Genomic DNA, 23,676 nt, shown 5'->3' on the forward strand with positions numbered 1-23,676 from the left:
TCTCATTGGCTGCTAAAATCACATGACCATGTCACATAAAAGTCACTGTGCCGCGTTCTGGGCGCGATATTCTCCTCCTTCATCGTGCTGTGTGGATGGCAATCACAGTATAGCATCGTCTGCCTGCATGCCGCCATTTCCATTAATCACTGTGCTGCGTTCTGGGCTCCATTGTCTCCTCACTCACTGTGCTGTACAGACAGCTATCTCACAGATAGGCAGTGATATTACAGAGATTGGCGCTGAGGTTAGTGATATTACACAGATAGGCAGTGAAATTAGTGATATTACAGAGATAGGTAGTAAGATTAGTGATATTACAGAGATAGGCAGTGAGATTAGTGATATTACACAGATAGGCAGTGAGATTAGTGATATTACACAGATAGGCAGTGAGATTAGTGATATTACACAGATAGGTAGTGAGATTAGTGATATTACAGAGATTGGCGCTGAGGTTAGTGATATTACACAGATAGGCAGTGAAATTAGTGATATTACAGAGATAGGCAGTGAGATTAGTGATATTACACAGATAGGCAGTGAGATTAGTGAGATTACAGATAGGCAGTGAGATTAGTGAGATTACACAGATAGGCAGTGAGATTAGTGATATTACAGAGATAGGCAGTGAGATTAGTGATATTACACAGATAGGTAGTGAGAATAGTGATATTACAGATAGGCAGTGAGATTAGTGATATTACACAGATAGGCAGTGAGATTAGTGATATTACACAGATAGGCAGTGAGATTAGTGATATTACAGATAGGCAGTGAGATTAGTGATATTACAGATAGGCAGAGAGATTAGTGATATTACAGATAGGCAGAGAGATTAGTGATATTACACAGATAGGTAGTGATATTACACAGATAGGCAGTGAGATTAGTGATATTACACAGATAGGCAGTGAGATTAGTGATATTACAGATAGGCAGTGAGATTAGTGATATTACACAGATAGGTAGTGAGAATAGTGATATTACAGATAGGCAGTGAGATTAGTGATATTACACAGATAGGCATTGAGATTAGTGATATTACAGATAGGCAGTGAGATTAGTGATATTACAGATAGGCAGAGAGATTAGTGATATTACAGATAGGCAGAGAGATTAGTGATATTACACAGACAGGCAGTGAGATTAGTGATGTTACAGAGATAGGTAGTGAGATTAGTGATATTACAGATAGGCAGAGAGATTAGTGATATTACACAGATAGGCGCTGAGATTAGTGATATTACAGATAGGCACTGAGATTAGTGATATAAAAGAGATAGGTAGTAAGATTAGTGATATTACACAGATAGGCAGTGAGATTAGTGATATTACACAGATAGGGCCGGTTTTAGACTAAATGTGGCCCTGGGCAAAGTTGAGCAAAGTGGGGCCCCAAATGCTGAAATATTGTAGCAGCAATTTAAGGTTCCCATACACTTGTTGGTGGTACCTGCTGCTCGTGGTGGGTTCGGCCATCAGTGTAAGGTGAATGGGGCACTTTGTACAGTCCTCTGACATGATATCAGTGGACATATGGGGTTGGGCTTGATGGAAAATCAACATCCAACCTCTTTGTTCTCAGAGAGACAAGCCGTCATCAGATCTGTCTGGCTATGGCTTACTCCTCCTATAGAGAACACAGAAACGCTCAGCTGTGCCGAACATTCCTGTGTATGGGGAGGATGGGGCCAGATGAGATTATTTATATATATATATATATATATATATATATATATATATATATATATCATTAGTGATGTGTGTTCAGCCCTTGCTGTATATAGTGAACAATGAAGATATATACTAGCTGATCACGTTCCCCGGTGTCCTCAGGCCTTGTCTGTGGGATCCCTCAGTCCCAGCTCTCACTTCTAGTCCCCTCTCTGAGGTGACAGGCCGTTCAGCCATCACTGGCCGTAACAAACAGACAAGGCCTGAGGACACCGGGGAACATGATCAGGTAAGTACCAGCTTTATTATGTTATACGCACAATCATCAGACAATGATTTTTACACTTGCCAAAAGACAATGATCAGCTGATTACAGTTGTCTCTATATACACAGAGCGATATCGGCCAGGTTAGGACAATTTTTGCTCTGTATATTAGGGCCCTTAGTCACATTGAGTCAATTCAGAAGGTTACATGCCGGGACTGCCGCCACATGCGGGGACTGCCGCCACATGCGGGGACTGCCGCCAGATGCCGGGACTGCCGCCACATGCGGGGACTGCCGCTACTTGCGGGGACTGCCGCTACATGTCAGGACCGCTGCTAGTGGTGTAAACACAAAAACTATTTATATGCATTGTTTTAAAAAATAAAATAAAAAATCACTCTATCAGGACCAAATATTACCTCCATACCGTTATTGAAGAAAACTTTTCTTATATATAGGCCAATATTACCACCATAAAGTGACTGCCCCATAATGACACTATATACACACCAATATTAGCACCACACCATGACCGCCACATGATTCTATATACACTATATACAGACCAATATTACTACTATAGACTGACCACCGCATAATGACTCTGTATACACTATATACAGACCAATATTACTGCCATAGAGTGACCACCACATAATAACTCTATATACACTATATACAGACCAATATTACCGCCATAGAGTGACTATCACATAGTGACCCTATATACACACTATATACAGACCAATATTACCGCCATAGACTGACCACCGCATAATGACTCTGTATACACTATATACAGATCAATATTACTGCCATAGAGTGACCACTGCATAATGACTCTGTATACACTATATACAGAGCAATATTACCGCTATAGACTGACCGCCACATAATGACACTATATACAGACCAGCACACACCATGACCACCACATAATGACTCCATATATACACCATATACAGACCAATATTACCACCATAGTGTGATCACCACATAATGACTCTATATACACATTATATACAGACCAATATCATGTGGCGGTCATTGTATGGCGGTAATATTGGTCTGTATATAGTGTATATAGAGTCGTTATGCAGCGGTCAGTCTATGGCGGTAATATTGGTCTGTATATAGTGTATATATAGAGTCATTATGTGGCGGTCACTCTATGGCGGTAATATTGGTCTGTATATAGTGTATATATAGAGTCATTATGTGGCGGTCACTCTATGGCGGAAATAACTCTATATACACTATATACAGACCAATTTTACCACCATAGACTGACCACTGCATAATGACACTATACACACTATATACAGACCAATATTACCGCCATAGACTGACCACTGCATAATGACACTATATATACACTATATACAGACCAATATTACTGCCATAGAGTGATCACCACATAATGACTGTATATACACTATATACAGACCAATATCATGTGGCGGTCACTCTATGGTGGTAATAATGGTTTGTATATAGTGTGTATATAGAGTCATTATGCATTATGTGGCGGTCAGTCTATGGCAGTAATATTGGTCTGTATATAGTGTATATAGAGTCATTATGTGGCGGTCCCTCTATGGCGGTAATAACTCTATATACACACTATATACAGACCAATATTACCACCATAGACTGACCACTGCATAATGACACTATATACGGACCAATATTACCACCATACAGTGACCGCCACCTTGTTTTTTTCTCAATAAAATACACCGTGTTGCCTTAGTGACATCATCATACACTATACATAGGAGCTGCAGCCAATCAGCGGCCTCAGTGGTCACCAGAGAATGGCTGCAGCTCCTATATACAGTCTATTCACCTGAACACTTGGAGTCAGCAGTGCTAATACACACACACTAATATATATATATATATATATATATATATATATATATATATATATATATATATAGAAAAACAATCCGAGGACAGCATCTCCTTATAAAGTGCTTATTGCTTTATTGCGCCAGTTTGCAAAGAATCTTGAGGCTGCAGGACGCTGTCCGTGCGGTCCTGCACCTAACACTCACTGTAACTGGGGCAGGGGGCCACTGGGGGATGGGGGCCCTGGGCAACTGCCCTCTTTGCCCCCCCCCCCCCTAACGCCGGCCCTGTACACAGATAGGCAGTGAGATTAGTGATATTACACAGATAGGTAGTGAGATTAGTGATATTACAGATAGGCAGTGAGATTAGTGATATTACACAGATAGGTAGTGAGATTAGTGATATTACACAGATAGGCAGTGAGATTAGTGATATTACACAGATAGACAGTGAGATTAGTGATATTACACAGATAGACAGTGAGATTAGTGATATTACACAGATAGGCAGTGAGATTAGTGATATTACAGATAGGCAGTGAGATTAGTGATATTACAGATAGGCAGTGAGATTAGTGATATTACAGATAGGCAGTGAGATTAGTGATATTACACAGATAGGTAGTGAGATTAGTGATATTACACAGATAGGTAGTGAGATTAGTGATATTACACAGATAGGCAGTGAGATTAGTGATATTACACAGATAGGCAGTGAGATTAGTGATATTACACAGATAGGTAGTGAGATTAGTGATATTACAGATAGGCAGTGAGATTAGTGATATTACAAATAGGCAGTGAGATTAGTGATATTACACAGATAGGCAGTGAGATTAGTGATATTACACAGATAGGCCGTGAGATTAGTGATATTACACAGATAGGCAGTGAGATTAGTGATATTACACAGATAGATAGTGAGATTAGTGATATTACAGATAGGCAGTGAGATTAGTGATATTACACAGATAGACAGTGAGATTAGTGATATTACACAGATAGACAGTGAGATTAGTGATATTACACAGATAGGTAGTGAGATTAGTGATATTACACAGATAGGCAGTGAGATTAGTGATATTACACAGATAGGCAGTGAGATTAGTGATATTACACAGATAGGCAGTGAGATTAGTGATATTACACAGATAGGCAGTGAGATTAGTGATATTACAGATAGGCAGTGAGATTAGTGATATTACACAGATAGGTAGTGAGATTAGGGATATTACACAGATAGACAGTGAGATTAGTGATATTACAGATAGGCAGTGAGATTAGTGATATTACACAGATAGGTAGTGAGATTAGTGAGATTACACAGATAGGCAGTGAGATTAGTGATATTACACAGATAGGCAGTGAGATTAGTGATATTACAGAGATAGGCAGTGAGATTAGTGATGTTACAGATAGACAGTGAGATTAGTGATATTACACAGATAGGCAATGAGATTAGTGATATTACACAGATAGGCAGTGAGATTAGTGATATTACACAGATAGGCAGTGAGATTAGTGATATTACAGATAGGCAGTGAGATTAGTGATATTACACAGATAGGCAGTGAGATTAGTGATATTATACAGATAGGCAGTGAGATTAGTGATATTATACAGATAGGCAGTGAGATTAGTGATATTACAGATAGGCAGTGAGATTAGTGATATTACAGATAGGCAGTGAGATTAGTGATATTACAGATAGGCAGTGATATTAGTGATATTACAGATAGGCAGTGAGATTAGTGAGATTACAGATAGGCAGTGAGATTAGTGATATTACACAGATAGGCAGTGAGATTAGTGATATTACAGATAGGCAGTGAGATTAGTGATATTACAGATAGGCAGTGAGATTAGTGATATTACACAGATAGGCACTGAGATTAGTGATATTACAGATAGGCAGTGAGATTAGTGATATTACACAGATAGGCAGTGAGATTAGTAATATTACAGATAGGCAGTGATATTAGTGATATTACAGATAGGCAGTGAGATTAGTGATATTACAGATAGGCAGTGAGATTAGTGATATTACAGATAGGCAGTGAGATTAGTGATATTACACAGATACAGGGGCGTAGCTAGGGGTTCAGCCTAGGGGGGGCGAGTGAGTCTGAGTGGGCCCCCAACCAACATTACCCATAGGGAACCTCATCAGGTGGCAAGGCTTTTTGAATAATAAAGGGAATATTCTTCTACATTACTTATAGTGAATAAGGATACAGAGCTGTGTAAGAGGCTTCTACATCTGGAATATAGAGCCACAAAAAGATTAGAAAAATATAGCTGCCTTCTTCCACAGACAGCACCACTCTTGTCCTCAGTTTGTGTGTGGTATTTGACTAAAGTTAATAGAGCCAAGCTGTGATACCACACACAACCTAAGAGCAGGGGTGGCGCTGTTTTGGAAGAAAACAATTATGTTTTTGTTTTTTTTTTAATTCTGGAGAACCCTTTTAACTAGATTATCTTTGCCTAAAAATAATAGTGGTATAGGTAATAAGTTTTTGTGGTTGTGTGTGTGTGTGTGTGTGTGTGTGTGTTGTCACTCCCCTCACAGTCCTCACTCCTCTCACAGTCCTCACTCCCCTCACAGTCCTCACTCCCCTCACAGTCCTCACTCCCCTCACAGTCCTCACTCCCCTCACAGTCCTCACTCCTCTCACAGTCCTCACTCCCCTCACAGTCCTCACTCCCCTCACAGTCCTCACTCCCCTCACACAGTCCTCACCCCTCACACAGCCCTCACTCCCCTCACACAGTCCTCACTCCCCTCACACAGTCATCACTCCCCTCACAGTCATCACTCCCCACACACAGTCCTCACTCCCCTCACAGTCCTCACTCCCTTCACACAGTCCTCACCCCTCACACAGTCCTCACTCCCCTCACACAGTCCTCACTCCCCTCACACAGTCATCACTCCCCTCACACAGTCATCACTCCCCACACACAATCCTCACTCCCCTCACACAGTCATCACTCCCCACACACAGTCATCACTCCCCACACACAGTCCTCACTCCCCTCACACAGTCATCACTCCCCACACACAGTCCTCACTCCCCTCACACAGTCCTCACTCCCCTCACAGTCCTCACCCCTCACACAGTCCTCAATTCCTTCACAGTCCTCACTCCTCACACAGTCCTCAATCCCTTCACAGTCCTCAATCCCTTCACAGTCCTCACTCCCCTCACACAGTCCTCACTCCCCTCACACAGTCCTCACTCCCCTCACACAGCCCTCACTCCCCTCACACAGCCCTCACTCCCCTCACACAGTCCTCACTCCCCTCACACAGCCCTCACTCCCCACACACAGTCATCACTCCCCTCACACAGTCCTCACTCCCCTCACACAGCCCTCACTCCCCACACACAGTCCTCACTCCTCTCACACAGCCCTCACTCCCCTCACACAGTCCTCACTCCCCTCACACAGCCCTCACTCCCCTCACACAGCCCTCACTCCCCTCACACAGTCCTCACTCCCCTCACACAGCCCTCACTCCCCTCACACAGCCCTCACTCCCCACACACAGTCCTCACTCCTCTCACACAGTCATCACTCTGTACCTGACAACGTCCGCAGCCCCCCCCCCCCCCCCCCTGGCAGCCATAGACGGTGAGGATCCCTCTAGCTGCCGTCCACCCTCCTCACACAACCTTTTGCAGCCAGTGAGGGAGAGGAGGGGGAGGGGCCAGCAGCAGCAGCCTGTAGCAGCGTGTAGAAGGAAGCAGCAGGAAGAAGATCCAGCCCTGGCCGGGCTCGGCATCCGACAGCTGAGCGGGCCCCTCAGGAGCAGGGGCCCGCTATTCCCAGGTGCAGTTTTCCTCTCGGGGGCCCCAGCCACTACAGACATGTGTTAACGCTGTCTGCAAAAGCAATAGCTTTTGCAGACAGCATTAATCTGTCTGAGACCTCAGTGGGCCCCTGCCTGAGTGGGCCCGGGGGCGACCGCCCCCTTTGCCCCCACCTATTTTCGCTACTGCACAGATAGGTAGTGAGATTAGTGATGTTACACAGATAGGCAGTGAGATTAGTGATATTACACAGATAGGCAGTGAGATTAGTGATATTACACAGATAGGCAGTGAGATTAGTGATATTACAGATAGGCAGTGAGATTAGTGATATTACAGATAGGCAGTGAGATTAGTGATTTTACACAGATAGGCAGTGAGATTAGTGAGATTACAGATAGGCAGTGAGATTAGTGATATTACACAGATAGGCAGTGAGATTAGTGATATTACACAGATAGGCAGTGAGATTAGTAATATTACAGATAGGCAGTGAGATTAGTGATATTACAGATAGGCAGTGAGATTAGTGATATTACAGATAGGCAGTGAGATTAGTGATATTACACAGATAGGCGCTGAGATTAGTGATATTACAGATAGGCAGTGAGATTAGTGATATTACAGATAGGCAGTGAGATTAGTGATATTACACAGATAGGCAGTGAGATTAGTGATATTACAGATAGGCAGTGAGATTAGTGATATTACAGATAGGCAGTGAAATTAGTGATATTACAGATAGGCAGTGAGATTAGTGATATTACAGATAGGCAGTGAGATTAGTGATTTTACACAGATAGGCAGTGAGATTAGTGATATTACACAGATAGGCAGTGAGATTAGTAATATTACAGATAGGCAGTGAGATTAGTGATATTACAGATAGGCAGTGATATTAGTGATATTACACAGATAGGCAGTGAGATTAGTGATATTACACAGATAGGCAGTGAGATTAGTGAGATTACAGATAGGCAGTGAGATTAGTGATTTTACACAGATAGGCAGTGAGATTAGTGATATTACACAGATAGGCAGTGAGATTAGTGATATTACAGATAGGCAGTGATATTAGTGATATTACACAGATAGGCAGTGAGATTAGTGATATTACACAGATAGGCAGTGAGATTAGTGAGATTACAGATAGGTAGTGAGATTAGTGATATTACACAGATAGGTAGTGAGATTAGTGATATTACAGATAGGCAGTGAGATTAGTGATATTACACAGATAGGCAGTGAGATTAGTGAGATTACAGATAGGCAGTGAGATTAGTGATATTACACAGATAGGCAGTGAGATTAGTGATATTACACAGATAGGCAGTGAGATTAGTAATATTACAGATAGGCAGTGAGATTAGTGATATTACACAGATTGGCAGTGATATTAGTGATATTACACAGATAGACAGTGAGATTAGTGATATTACAGATAGGCAGTGAGATTAGTGATATTACACAGATAGGCGCTGAGATTACTGATATTACAGATAGGCAGTGAGATTAGTGATATTACAGATAGGCAGTGAGATTAGTGATATTACAGATAGGCAGTGAGATTAGTGATATTACACAGATAGGCAGTGAGATTAGTGATATTACACAGATAGGCAGTGAGATTAGTAATATTACAGATAGGCAGTGAGATTAGTGATATTACACAGATTGGCAGTGATATTAGTGATATTACACAGATAGGCAGTGAGATTAGTGATATTACAGATAGGCAGTGAGATTAGTGATATTAGACAGATAGGCGCTGAGATTAGTGATATTACAGATAGGCAGTGAGATTAGTGATATTACACAGATAGGCAGTGAGATTAGTGATATTACAGATAGGCAGTGAGATTAGTGATATTACACAGATAGGCAGTGAGATTAGTGATATTACACTGATAGGTAGTGAGATTAGTGATATTACAGATAGGCAGTGAGATTAGTGATATTACAGATAGGCAGTGAGATTAGTGATATTACAGATAGGCAGTGAGATTAGTGATATTACACTGATAGGTAGTGAGATTAGTGATATTACAGATAGGCAGTGAGGTTAGTGATATTACACAGATAGGTAGGGAGATTAGTGATATTACAGAGATAGGCAGTGAGATTAGTGATATTACAGATAGGTAGTGAGATTAGTGATATTACAGATAGGCAGTGATAGTAGTGATATTACACAGATAGGTAGTGAGATTAGGGATATTACACAGATAGGCAGTGAGATTAGTGATATTACAGATAGGCAGTGAGATTAGTGATATTACACAGATAGGCAGTGAGATTAGTGATATTACACAGATAGGCAGTGAGATTAGTGATATTACAGATAGGTAGTGAGATTAGTGATATTACAGATAGGCAGTGAGATTAGTGATATTACACAGATAGGCAGTGAGATTAGTGATATTACACAGATAGGCAGTGAGATTAGTGATATTACAGATAGGTAGTGAGATTAGTGATATTACAGATAGGCAGTGAGATTAGAGATACTAATGGGGTGTTCATCATAGTTACAGTAGGTTATTTGGAACAAGCATTTTCCTGTCTATAGACACCATTGCAGCCACAGCAATAATTATCTTTGGGATTACAGGCTGCAAATTGGATTTGGCAATTTATACATAGTGCCTAAAAGTGTATTTTGGTCTGCTCACATCTGTAATACATTAACTAAACGTACCTCTACTTTGTGTACATGCATTTCTTGAGTTATTACAGTTCTTTTCCTATAAACTGCCAAATGTCCCCGTCAGGAAAAATATGAAATAGTAGACACCTGTTAAACAGTGATTAAACGTACATCTCCTTTGTATACGTGCATTTCTTGAGTTATGACAGCTGTATTCTGGAGGATAATTACAGTTCTCCTACATATAGGTGTAAAAATTAACCCGGATATCTCCCTTTGAGGGGTGTCCTCTGCCTTCATTTCATTTTGAAGCTCTTTCAAAGGCAGAAGCCAGCAGCTCGGTAACGGCCACTTTATCTGCTGTTTTTTTAATCTTCGATTTCAAAACACATCAAAAGAACAGACAGTGCAAATGCAGCATGGTCATAGTAATGCTTCAGCTCAGTGATTGCTGTGTTTTGCAAATTGAATACTCCCAAGGGCCACAAAATCAATTTTTGTTTTTAGTTTTGAAAAAGTCACTGTTTAGCAGGCAGAATCAATCAGGTCGGTAGAGGCGGTAGTAGTGGGTTGTTTTTCCATGTAATTCAATTTAAATTGCCCTTCTTTTTGATACTCTTTAAGGCTATGCTACGCAAAATAACGTCCGTTGTCCATGTCGCAAAACTACGGCCGTTGTTTTGAGGTTCGCTATAATGACTGCAATGCAATGTAACTATGGCCGTTGAATTCACACTACGTATCAGATAACGGCCGTTGTTTATACGGCCCCGTGCAAAATGAACTATTTACGGCCGGTAATACTGCAACAACAGCACAATTTTTACTAGGTATTTTACCCTCTTGATTTTTTTTCTGTCATTCTTAGAGCTAAATTGTAAGTTGTTCCATGTATCTAGTTTCCTCTTCTGGGTGGTAATTCCAGCTTCACCTCGCCTTTATAGGTGTCAAAATTAACCCAAACATCTCCCATTCATTTTAATGGGGCTCGAGTTTGAGTTGAACTTCGAACCGAACTTCACTACTGTTCGAGGTTCGACTCGAACATTTTACTGTTCGATCATTACTACTCCTCTCCACTCCTCTGAACTCTCTCTAAGTCAGGACTGCTACTCTTCTCTCTACCTCAACAGCTCTCCATACAGTACTAGTGAAGTCGAGTCTGTATCAGCCAAGTATTGTTCATCTGTATTGCAAAAGGTTTATCAGTAAAAGAAAGAGTTTATTTATTCTATTGGGACGTCCCCTTTCTGTGGGTGGCGGTACCAACAGTCCGAGTGGGTCATATCTCCACTCCGGACCACTGTGATAAGCGCCCAAGGGACCCATCACAACCCGGCAGGTCACCAACCATTGGGGAAAAGTATAGCCAGCCACAAAAAACTAAAAGCAGGTGTGCCTCCATACCTGTGTGCCTGTGAGCACTGGCATTACGACAACATACCACCTGGCTGAGCTATACTCCACCGACCAACCACCACAGTAGTGGAGTCACACAGTACCACCTAGACCACCACACTCAACACAGCTCTATAAAACATTCCTGGGAGCAACCTTATGGAAACTATTAAAAGACTATATGTGTACGCCCAGATGGGGTTAACAAAGCTGCCTGCTTGGGCAGAGTGGGGGAACTCACAGCTGTCAGTGTCAGTAAGCAAAGACATGTCAGGGACAGAATTAACAAACAAATCAAAAACAATACTGGGGTCAATGGCCAGAAGTAATTACCAGGGAAAGTGATGAAACCAGTGAAGGTTCAGAAGTCAAACAAGGGGTCAGGTAGCTAAGAGGAAGCGTCAAAACTAGAAGTAGGAGAAGTCAAGCAAGGGGTCATCACACAGGAGGTCCAAGATACTCAAAGCGCTAGTGAGGCACTGAAGTGCTATCAATCACATAAAATGCACTTCAGATAGCATGGGGCACTGACATCAAGTTTAAATGGCACGTTGCCCTAGCTCTATTATGAGTTAACAAGCACAGCTCACAGCAAGGCTGGTGACCACAGCTAACAAGCGACAACATCAATGCCAAAAAAGCTAGTAGGCCTTAAAGAGTCACTGTTCTTATTTATTTTTAATTTTTTTGCAGAAATTAATAGTCTAGGCGATTTTAAGAAACTTTGTAATTGGGTTTATTAGGCAAATATGCCATTATCTGCATTGAAAAAGACTTTTCCCAGGTCCCCCCCTCCTCTCCTTTCTGTCATCCACTGCTCAGAATCAGGAAATCTCAACTTTTTTACATCAGTCGGGCCCTGTCTGTGCTATGGAGTGGGGGAGGAGGAAGGAGCGAGATTAGTCAGCAGTAGAGAGGAGAACAAAGAATTACACCACAGGGAGCCGCTGAAAGCCCCCATTCAGAGGTCAGAGAGGTCAGTGCTGATGTCAGAGAAAAGAGCCCGGTGATGTAGCCGTAAATTAACTCTTTGTTAAGAGCCTCATCTCTCCCCTCTCCATAGAGAACCATGAAGAGAGCTTCAAACTGCTTTTTCATGATTTTTCAGCAAATAAACCCAATTACAAAGTTTCTTAAAATCGCCTGTTCTATTGATTTCTGCAAAAAATGTTTTAATGACAGTGACACTTTAATGGCTGCTGGAGTGTGGCTAGGTAAATATGTTTCAGTACCTTATATGCGGGTCCATTGGACCCCAAATAAGTTGACCAACGTCAACATGAATAGACCTAGCTGGGACAACACTGTGGACGCAGCTGAAGCTGGAGAGCTGTGATTGCAGCTGGGTGTGGCTAAGTAAGTATTCACACTGAGCACTTACATACCCCAAACAGTGGGCATTTTATGGATGTGGCCTTTAAAACCCGCCATAACCAACATATGGTGTCCCACCGCTGGTGTTTTTTCTCATTTCTGCACCTGTCAAAAAGTTCTCAGGTTAAGTGGTGGATGAGGTATTCTACAGTTTCTCCACCAGGTATCAGTGTTTCTTATGTGCCTTTGTATCACTAGTATTGCACAGCTGAAGGAAGCAATGGGTTAATGTTTATGTGTACCATGTGTTATGTGCTGAGCACTAGGAGGTGCTCTTTCCTTTTGTCCTATCCTCTTCATCCTTTCTTCACACACTCGGCCCCACCACTCATAGAAGGGTAGACAAAGGCCCCTGTAGGAGGAGTTACTGGTGAAGGAAGTGCAATTCAGTCCTACTTAGATTCTCAGAGAGAGAGGACCCAAACAAAACTATTCCTGCAGAAGCTAAGCCAGGGCCTGGCTTATGCCAGGACCCCTGTCAGGGACACTAAGTCAGTTCAGACTAGGTTATCAGTGTGAACAGATGCAGCTAGAGACCAAGGGAGGCATTTATTAAGTTCGGCGGTTTTTACGCCAGACGTAAAAATGCCCCCGCAGCTCAGGCGCTACGGAGATTTATGTAGAGGCGGACTGCCTCTACATAAATCCCGTGCGCGCCGTTGCGCACCGCCGAAAACCTACGCCAGCTGAGGACTGGAGTAGGTTTTCGGCGTACATTTTGGCGGAACGGATGATAAATTGCGCGGACTCTGAGTCCGCGCCCTCCGTTCCGCCCGCTCTCCGCCCCTTTTCCGCCCCCTGGCGTACTCGGCAGAAAGTGCCGATTTGCAAATATTTTATTCGCAAATCCGCCATTTTTGCTTAAAAAAGACGCAAATCGGCACTTTCCGCCGAAAATCATCCATTCGCCGGATGATACATGTGGCCCCAAGAGTTTTTCTCAAGTAACTACCACTTACACTATGCAGTGCTCACCACAAGTAAGAGAGTAGCCACCAAGGAACACCCTAGCCCACGCTAGGAACACGTCTAAAAAGTGCAGGACAGACTCCTGATATGAGAGGAGCTAATCCCAGTAGGACAAAGCTACCGTAAAGTAAAAGTATATGTATCCTACCGCACAGTGCCAGTAAATGGGACACCTCGGGCACCTAGCTACGCCCAGCAGGGGCTCGTACTACCCTGACAGGATGAGTAGCTCGCAACTGTAGGGCAGAAGGCGGTCAGTCACAGTCTAAAAGTGAGTATGAGTATCACTTCATTACTAAAGATATATAAAGGTTCTGGCAGAGTACAAGGCTACACTGGGTTCAGGGCTGCTCTGGCAAACTCCTCTCCTCTTCTCTCTACTTTTTACAAGCACTACTACAATTACTTCTTCTGCTCCTTTCGGGCACCTACCTCGAGCACTGAGTCAAGCACTCAAGTGTGTGTGAAAGATTTTTGCTGTCTGTGAAACGTGTACTGTAATAAACCTGTCAAAACTCTACAGTAAAGTTGTTTTATTTTTATATAAACGTACAGGACTCTGTCTACCTCTGCTCGCACCTGCACCTATACACACACTACACCTTGGGTTATTTTTCCCCCTTCTGTGAGTGGCGGTACCAACATCCCGGGTGGGTCAGTTGCCACTCCAGGTTGCCGTGACAAGAGCCCAAGGGACCCACAACAACCTGGAAGGTTACCGACCATTTTAGGGAATACAGCCAGCCAAACAAAAAACAGGTACCAACATCTCACCTGTGTGCTGGACTAGCACTGGCGTCCCAACAACTAAAGGCCTTATTCCACTAACAGATCTGACGACAGATTATCTGCCAAAGATTTGAAGCCAAACCCAGGAGTGGATTTGAAAAGAGGAGAAATCCAGTCTTTCCTTTATGACCTGTTCTCTGATTATAGTCTGTTCCTGGGTTTGGCTTCAAATCTTTGGCAGATAATCTGTCGTCAGATCTGTTGGTCAAATAGGGCCTTAACATCACTAGCCGTACACCACAGAAATGGCGTCACTGGCTATCTCAACTACTGGCCGAGTACCATGTGAGAAACCTTCCAGATTTACTAAGGGGAATTAGACTCAATAGTGAATTGGGAAAGTGTGTGTGTTGGGGGGGGGGGGGGAATGACACAACAGTGGTAACCATTTAAAACTAACAGATGTAGGTGACGCATAATAAGTCTTAGCAATAGGCAACATGGCCAAGATACAACCTTTTCTTCATAGAAAACCAAGGCATACATCAGGGAGAAGGCACAGATTTGACCCTTCTCCCTGGCGCACCTAATACCTGATGGTTGGTAGGAGGTGTTTGTACTATCATACTCTGTTTCGTTTTTGCCACATGTGGCTCTGTGCATAATGACCAGGGTCTCTGCAAATGTAACTATGTAAATTCAAAGAGGTAGTGCGGCGCTAAACAATTATTCATTAAATAACACACATTACAAAGTTATACAACTTTGTAATGTATGTTATATTAGTGAATGGCCCCCTTCCCCGTGTTTCCCCCCACCCACGCCACCCCTGGAAGTGTAATGCTCTATGCTCACCTGATCCGTGTCGACCCTCGTCCGCCATCTTGTGACAATGATGTAATCTTCGGGCGGGCGGCCAAACCGCTCCGACCGTCCCTCTTGCCGGCCGCCCTCTGCTGCGTCATCAGCTGCTCAGCCGCGATTGAGGACGAGGGTCGACACGGATCAGGTGAGCATAGAGCACTACACTTCTGGGGGTGACGTGGGTGGGGGGAAACACGGGGAAGGGGGGCATTCACTAACATAACATACATTACCAAGTTATATAACTTTGTAATGTGTGTTATTTAGTGAATAATTGTTTAGCGCCGCACTACCCCTTTAAATTTACAAAGTTACATCTGAAGAGACCTTGGCCATTATGCACAGAGCCACATGTGGCAAAAACAAAACAGAGCATGATAGTACGAACACCTCCTACCAACCATCAGGTATGAGGTGCGCCGGGGAGAAGGGTCAAATCTGTGCCTTCTCCCTGATGTATGCCTTGGGTCCAACAATAATAAATCCGCCCTTTGAGTTGACCATGAACTTAACCATATACCAAAGAAGCAGTCAATCCAACGGCTAAAGTGTGGCTAAAACTGGGCAACGCAACAGGAAAAAAATCCCAAGCACACCAGCAAATCTACAATACAAGGGCTGAGAAAGGTAACCAATACAGACAAAAACATGTGCACTACTAACCATAGTTGGTGTGCCATAGACCTCTTGGGCAGAGGCATAACATGAGGATTCTAGGCCTCAATACAAAATCTGTAGGACTGCTAACTGCCATGTATTATTTTTAACACTGTAGTCTTTTTACAGGGCAGAGAAGTCTCAGGAATCCCTCAGACACCATGTACGGGTTGCAGCTGCTACCTGTGTACACCCTTTGCTGGGTTCACACTACGTATATTTCAGTCAGTATTGTGGTCCTCATATTGCAACCAAAACCAGGAGTGGATTAAAAACACAGAAAGGATCTGTTCACACAACGTTGAAATTGAGTCGATGGCCGCCATTTAATGGCAAATATTTGCTGTTATTTTAAAACAACGGCTGTTATATTGAAATAATGGCCGTTATTTACTCTTAAATGGCGGCCATCCACTCAATTTCAACATTGTGTGAACAGAGCCTTTCTGTGTTTTTAATCCACTCCTGGTTTTGGTTGCAATATGAGGACCACAATACTGACTGAAATATACGTAGTGTGAACCCTATGTTCACACTGCGTATGTTTCCGGCCGTAGTGCGAACCGCGAATATATGCGCGTAGTTTTGAGGTTGATGCGTTCGCTTGAAAGTATACGATATACGCCCGCACAATGCACACTACGTAAGAGCTTACGGCCGGATCGTAAACAGCACCGTGAAAAGTGAACAAGACCATTGTTTGAGGACGGAAATGTTGAAACTCACGGCCGTGGATGTCCATGCGGTCCCGTACGGAGTACTTATTTCAGCCAAATTTAACTTGATTTTTCGATCCAAAAGGTTCTGTGTGGTTTACGGGGCTGGGCGAAGATTTCCAAGTAAATGACCTGTTTCAGATCGCTAGGGAAGCATAACTGTACTACGGGTGTATGTTCACGGTTCGTACGCATCCGGCCGCATGTCGATTTTTTCCCACGCCCGTAGTTTCAGCTGCACATGTACGGCGGCGTACGAAATGCGGCCGCACTCATACGCAGTGTGAACATAGCCTGAAGCTGCATTCAGGCTCGGACTGGGCCACCGGGGGGCCGGGGAAACCCCCGGTGGGCCCCGAGCTGGAGTGGGCCCCCCCGCTCCTAGGGGGGCCGGGGGCCGCACCTCCCTTTTTAACTGGAAGCGATCGCAACAATCGCTTCCAGTTAAATGTAAGGAAGTGTTCTGATTGACAAAGCGGGAAGCCGTAGGCTTCCCACCCTGTCAATCACTCTTGTGACCGCAAGCAGAGATTTGCTTGCGATCACAAGAGTGTCGCAAGCTCCGTTGCGAAGTGCCGCCAGCGCCATCACTGACCTCAGTGTGCGCCGCGGCGGCTAGGACTTCCGGTTCATGGAGCGAATACCGGAAGTCCCAGCCACCGCGGCGCACACTGAAGTCAGTGATGGCGCTGGCGGCACTTCGCAACGGAGCTGCTCACCTATCAGGAGAAGAGAGAAAAGGAGGCCGACGTCCGACGGGGGATCGTGTGGTTAGGTGAGTAGTCTTGTGTTTTGTTTTGTTTTTTTATCAGAGGGGGTAAGATAAGGGGGGGGGCTGTATACAGGGGGAGGACAACATAGGGGGGGGTATATACAGGGGGAGGACAACATAAGGGGGGCTATATACAGGGGAAGACAACATAAGGGGGGCTGTATACAGGTTGGAGGACAACATTAGGGGGGCTGTATACAGGGGGGACAACATAAGGGGCTATATACAGGGGGGAGGACAACATAAGGGGCTATATACAGGGGGAGGACAACAGAAGGGGGGCTATATACAGGGGAGGACAACAGAAGGGGGGCTATATACAGGGGAGGACAACATAAGGGGGGCTGTATACAGGGGGAGGACAACAGAAGGGGGGCTATATACAGGGGAGGACAACAGAAGGGGGGCTTTATACAGGGGGGGACAACATAAGGGGGGCTATATACAGGGGAGGACAACATAAGGGGGGCTGTATACAGGGGGAGGACAACATAGGGGGGCTATATACAGGGGGAGGACAACATAAGGGGGGCTGTATACAGGGGAGGACAACATAAGGGGGTATATACAGGGAAGGAAAACATAAGGGGGGCTGTATACAGGGGGGAGGACAACATAAGGGGGGCTATATACAGGGGGAGGACAACATAAGGGGGCTGTATACAGGGGAGGACAACATAAGGGGGCTGTATACAGGGGAGGACAACATAAGGGGGGCTATATACAGGGGGAGGACAACATTAGGGGGGGCTGTATACAGGGGGAGGACAACATAAGGGGGCTATATACAGGGGGAGGACAACAGAAGGGGGTCTGTATACAGGGGGAGGACAACAGAAGGGGGGCTATATACAGGGGGAGGACAACATAAGGGGGGCTATATACAGGGGGAGGACAACATAAGGGGGTCTGTATACAGGGGGAGGACAACATAAGGGGGGGCTGTATACAGGGGGAGGACAACATAAGGGGGTCTGTATACAGGGGGAGGACAACAGAAGGGGGTCTGTATACAGGGGGAGGACAACAGAAGGGGGGCTATATACAGGGGGAGGACAACATAAGGGGGGGCTGTATACAGGGGAAGAACAACATAAGGGGGTTATATACAGGGGAAGGAAAACATAAGGGGCTATATACAGGAAAGGACAATATAAGGGGGCTGTATACAGGAAAGGACAACATAAGGGGGGCTATATACAGGGGAAGGACAACATAAGGGGCTATATACAGGGGAAGGAAAACATAAGGGGCTATATGGGGCAAGGACAACCTAAGGGGGCTATACGGGGGAATAGACAACATAAGGAGCTATATGGGGGGTAGGGATGGCCAACATAAGGGGGCTATCTATATGGGGGGATGGATAACACAAGCGGGCCAGTTATAAGGGGGATAACACAGGGAGCCATCTATAAGGGACACTGGTTGGGGGCAATTTATAAGGAGGACAACACTGAGGAGGCATCTATAAAGGGCACTACACAGAGGGGGACAACAATGTATAAGGGTAAATATACTGGGTGCGGTGTGTATACAATAGGGCATGCACAGAGAGGGGCATCTACTTTAGTGGACTACACAGAGGGGTCATCTATAAGGGGACTACACAGTGGGGGCCATATACTATAGGGCAGGAATAGGGAACCTTGGCTCTCCAGCTGTTGCAAAACTACAGCTTTAGCTGTGGCTGTCCAGGCATGATGGGAGTTGTAGTTTTGCAACAGCTGGAGAAGTTCCCTACCCCTGATATAGGGAATGCACAGAGGTTGTCATCTACTGTAAGGGGATTACACAGAGGGGGATCTCTACTATAGTAGAGGCACACAGGGCCATCTATATGGAGAACTGAACAAGGGGCCATCTACAAGGTGTGTACACTATATATATATATATATATATATATATATATATATATATATATATATATATATATACACACACACACACACATACACATACACACGCTACAAATAGTCAGGGCTAATCACTGAGAGAAGGTGTAAAGGGGCCAGTACAGATGTGCAGTGTGTAGAGAGATGAGGATGGTGACAGAGTGAGGAGCCTAATATATTTCTCTGGCAGATTCTGTGGATTCGTGGCTCGGAGAAGTTCTCATAAGGGCCCAGGGCAGATGGAGAAGAAGATGAAAAGGGAAGAACTCCGATCAGAGAAGACGTCCCCGTGAGTCACTAAATCTATGTGCACTGTAACGTATATAGTGTAGAGCTGGGGCTACCTCTATATGACTGTATGAGGGGATATTGATCTTTTGTTCAGAGGATTTTATTCAGTAGCAGCGGTGGTGTTAGTCAGTATTTGGTGGTGTTAGTCAGTATGTGGTGGTGTTAGTCAGTATGTGGGGGTATTATTTGTTACTTGTAATCTGGTGTGGTGTTCATTGGTCTTAGTATACCAGATTTGGTCAGTAACAATATGGTAGCAATGGTTGTGGTGTTGCGGTAATATTTCCCCCTTGTATACTGGTAATATTGGTCTCAGTATACAGGATTTGGTCAGTAACAGTATAGCGGTAATATGTATGGTGATACTATTTCCCTCCTGTATACTGGTTTATTGGTAATATCGGTCTTGATAGACAGGATTTGGTCAGTTACTATATAGCGGTAATATGTGTGGGGATATTTGCTCTTTGTATACTGGTGTTATTGGTAGCTGTATGACTTGTATCTAAGTATACAGCGTTATCATACAAAAAATTGTCTTATAGCCTAATTACACCGGCCAATAATCGGTAACAAGTGCTCCTAGGAAGTCTATTCAACCGCTGATCGGCCCATGTAAAAGTGCCAGAGATCTGCTGACATGCAAGCAAATATCCCATAGTCGACTGATTTGATCTTTTGTGCGGCTAAGATCATTGCTGTCGGCTGCACATCACCTGCCCTGCTGATTAGCAATCATTTGCAGCCCTATGCTGCCCCATATCACGCCGTGTTAATGGACCCTTATTAATGTTACGATAGATAAGTGCGGTGGCAGAAGGGTGGGCCCCAGGAATGATTTCCCCTGGTGGGCCAAGGCACTCCAGTCCGACACTGGCTGCATTCATGTCCTGGGGTGTTCATGGCTAACAATTTCTCCTACCAGGATTGTTCTCCATGCGCATTGAGACAGATGGTCAGCTTCCCTTATCTACAGTACTTATTGATGGGACGGGGCATGGGGTTATCTATCTTATAATATGACATATCACAGAGATCACACGGTTTACAGGAATCCTATGGATGATCTGGCAGCCCTGGACCATTAGGGAAGGGATACATGAGAGAATAGGCAGCAGGGGAGGAAGGGGTTAACGTGGTTAAGTGAGTGTAAAAAGCTGAAGACTTAGGGGGACATGTATCAACGGGCGTACATTTCTTTTCGGCGGAAAGTGCCGATTTGCGCATTATTTTATTCGCAAATGGCCGATTTGCGAATAAAATATTCTGTCCGGAATAGTGGGAGGTAGGATTAGTGGAGGTATAAAATAGGGGTTGCTCAGGCAGACAGCAACCTGAGGATAGGAGAGAGCTAGTGAGCTGCCCGCCCGCCAGCCCTCCCAAGGGTTCCCCTCTTTCCTTTTTTCTTTATTTTCAGAGAGGATGTTTAATTCAGTCGTGTGTGGGGTGAGCTGTTCAATTTAGAAAGAACAGGCGTGACCAATACTATTTATATTTATTAATTATTTAATTGTAGCCTGAGCAAGCTGACTGGGCTAATTGTAGTTCAAGTTATTAAATATAAATATTTTTGAAGTTTTAATAAACATAGGCCTTTTGGCCTTTAAAATTTTTCCATAACCGTGTCTTAAGTGGATTTATTATTAGTGGTTTAGGAAGTCTGCAGTATTCTCTCATGACACAGTACAAAGTACAGAACAGTATGGAGGCTGCCAGTAATGAAGGACAAATGTTTATCCAGTAAAGTTTATGAAAGTTTACATCAAATAAAAATATATGGGATAGTCACTAACACTAATAAGGGCATTGTGGCTGGAACATACAGTAGCTATCATTATGTTTGTTTGTTTGTATGTTTTTCACTCCGCCTTCCCTGCCTCTTAGCAGAATCATTAGTAATGCCGGGCATCTTTGCAGGGGTAGGGTTGTTCACAAAGCTTGGGCCTCCTATGCTATATCTATAGCTCACATAGCAGTTGGAATGCTTAAAGTGTCACTGTCGTTTACATTTTTTTTTGCATATATCAATAGCACAGGCAATTTGTAATTGGGTTTATTAGCCGAAAAATGCGTTTTTATAATGAAAAAGCAGTTTGAAGCTTTCCGCTCGGTCTTCATGATTGTCTATGGAGAGGGGAGGGGTTGAGGGAGTTGAGGCACCAAAACAGGACAACAAAGAGTTAATTTACAGCTACATCACCGGCTATCTTCTCTGACAGTCAGCACTGACCTCTCTGACCTCTGAATACAGGCTTCGCACAGCTCCCCACTGTGTAATCCTTTGTTCTCTGCTCTCTGCTGCCGACTAAGGGACCTATTCCCGATTCGGCCGATTATCGCTCTGTGTCATAAATACAACGCGATCATCGGTTGATCGTTGATATAGGTTTGAACCTATTATTGTCAGGCGCCAACCGCGCATTGCTATGTGTGGCTAACTTTATACATTACCTATCCAGGCTGCAGGGCTCCTCCTGCACTCTGCTTCTCCCCGGGTCCCGCAAGCTCCAGCTTCAGAACGGCCTGTCTAAGCTGACAGGCCGCTCAGCCAATCACTGTCCGGGACTGCCACGGCCAGTGATTGGCTGAGTGGCCTGTCAGCTGAGACACGCCGCTCTAAAGCTGGAGCACGCGGGACCCGGGGAGAAGAAAACCTCAAGAGGAGCCCTGCAGCCTGGATAGGAAATGTATAAAGTTAAGCAAGGGCTGCAAGGACATCGGAAACGATGTCCCTGAAGTCCTTGTTAAACAATAATCGAGCCGTGTAATAGGCCCAGTAAACGAGCGCTGATCTACAGTTGTTATCGAGCCCCCATCGGCCTATGTAATAACACCCTAGTCTCCCCCCTCCCTCCTCCCCCCTCCCCTCTTTATAGAACAGACAGGGCCGACTGATGTAAAAGAGTCGAGATTTCCTGATAATGAGCAGTTGATGAGAGAGAGAAGGGGGGGGACCTGGGGAAAGGCTTTTTGAATGCAGATAATGGAATATTTGCCTAATAAACCCAATTACAAAGTTTCTTAACCCCTAGACGACCTAAGACGTACTGGTACGTCCAGGAAGTCTGTGCCCAGACGGAAGTCTGTGCCCGGAGTGGAGCGTGCTTTATAGCAGGTGGGGGCTGTCTGCAATCAGCAGCCGGCACCTCACCGTTAATGACATGCTGCAGCGTGACATTAACTCCTCAAACGTCGCGGCCACGTCGCAGCGTTTCAGTGTAAGTGACACTTACCGATCGTTAAAACGGACCGCCGGAGGTCTCTCACCTGCCTCCGCGCTGTCCGATCGGCGATCTGTTTTCTGAGCCTGCACAGGCAGGCTCAATGAGCAGAGCGCCGATAACGCTGATCAATGCTATGCCTATGCCTATGCCGATTTCACCTATTTATATCTTCATAAATAATATATTTGGGATTCCATACATGGGTTTCCATACCATACATGTTATGGTAAAATGAAAGACGCCATTACAAAGTACAACTATTCCTGTAACAAACAAGCCATTACATGGCCTTGTAGATAGAAAACTAAAAGTGCTAGAGCTCTTAGAAGGGGAGGAGGGAAAAAGGAAAGCGCAAAGATCAAAATTAGTGCGGTCCACTGGGTCATTAAAGGCCTGGTCCTCAAAGGGTTAAAATTGCCTGTACTATTGATTTCTGCAATACCCCCCCCCCCCCCCCCCCCCCCCAAAAAAAAAAAAAAAAAAAAAAAACGACAGTGACACTTTAAGGTTTTCTGGAACAG

This window comes from Dendropsophus ebraccatus, chromosome 10 (genome assembly GCF_027789765.1).
Source record: "Dendropsophus ebraccatus isolate aDenEbr1 chromosome 10, aDenEbr1.pat, whole genome shotgun sequence".
In the NCBI taxonomy this organism is placed as follows: Eukaryota; Metazoa; Chordata; class Amphibia; order Anura; family Hylidae; genus Dendropsophus; species Dendropsophus ebraccatus.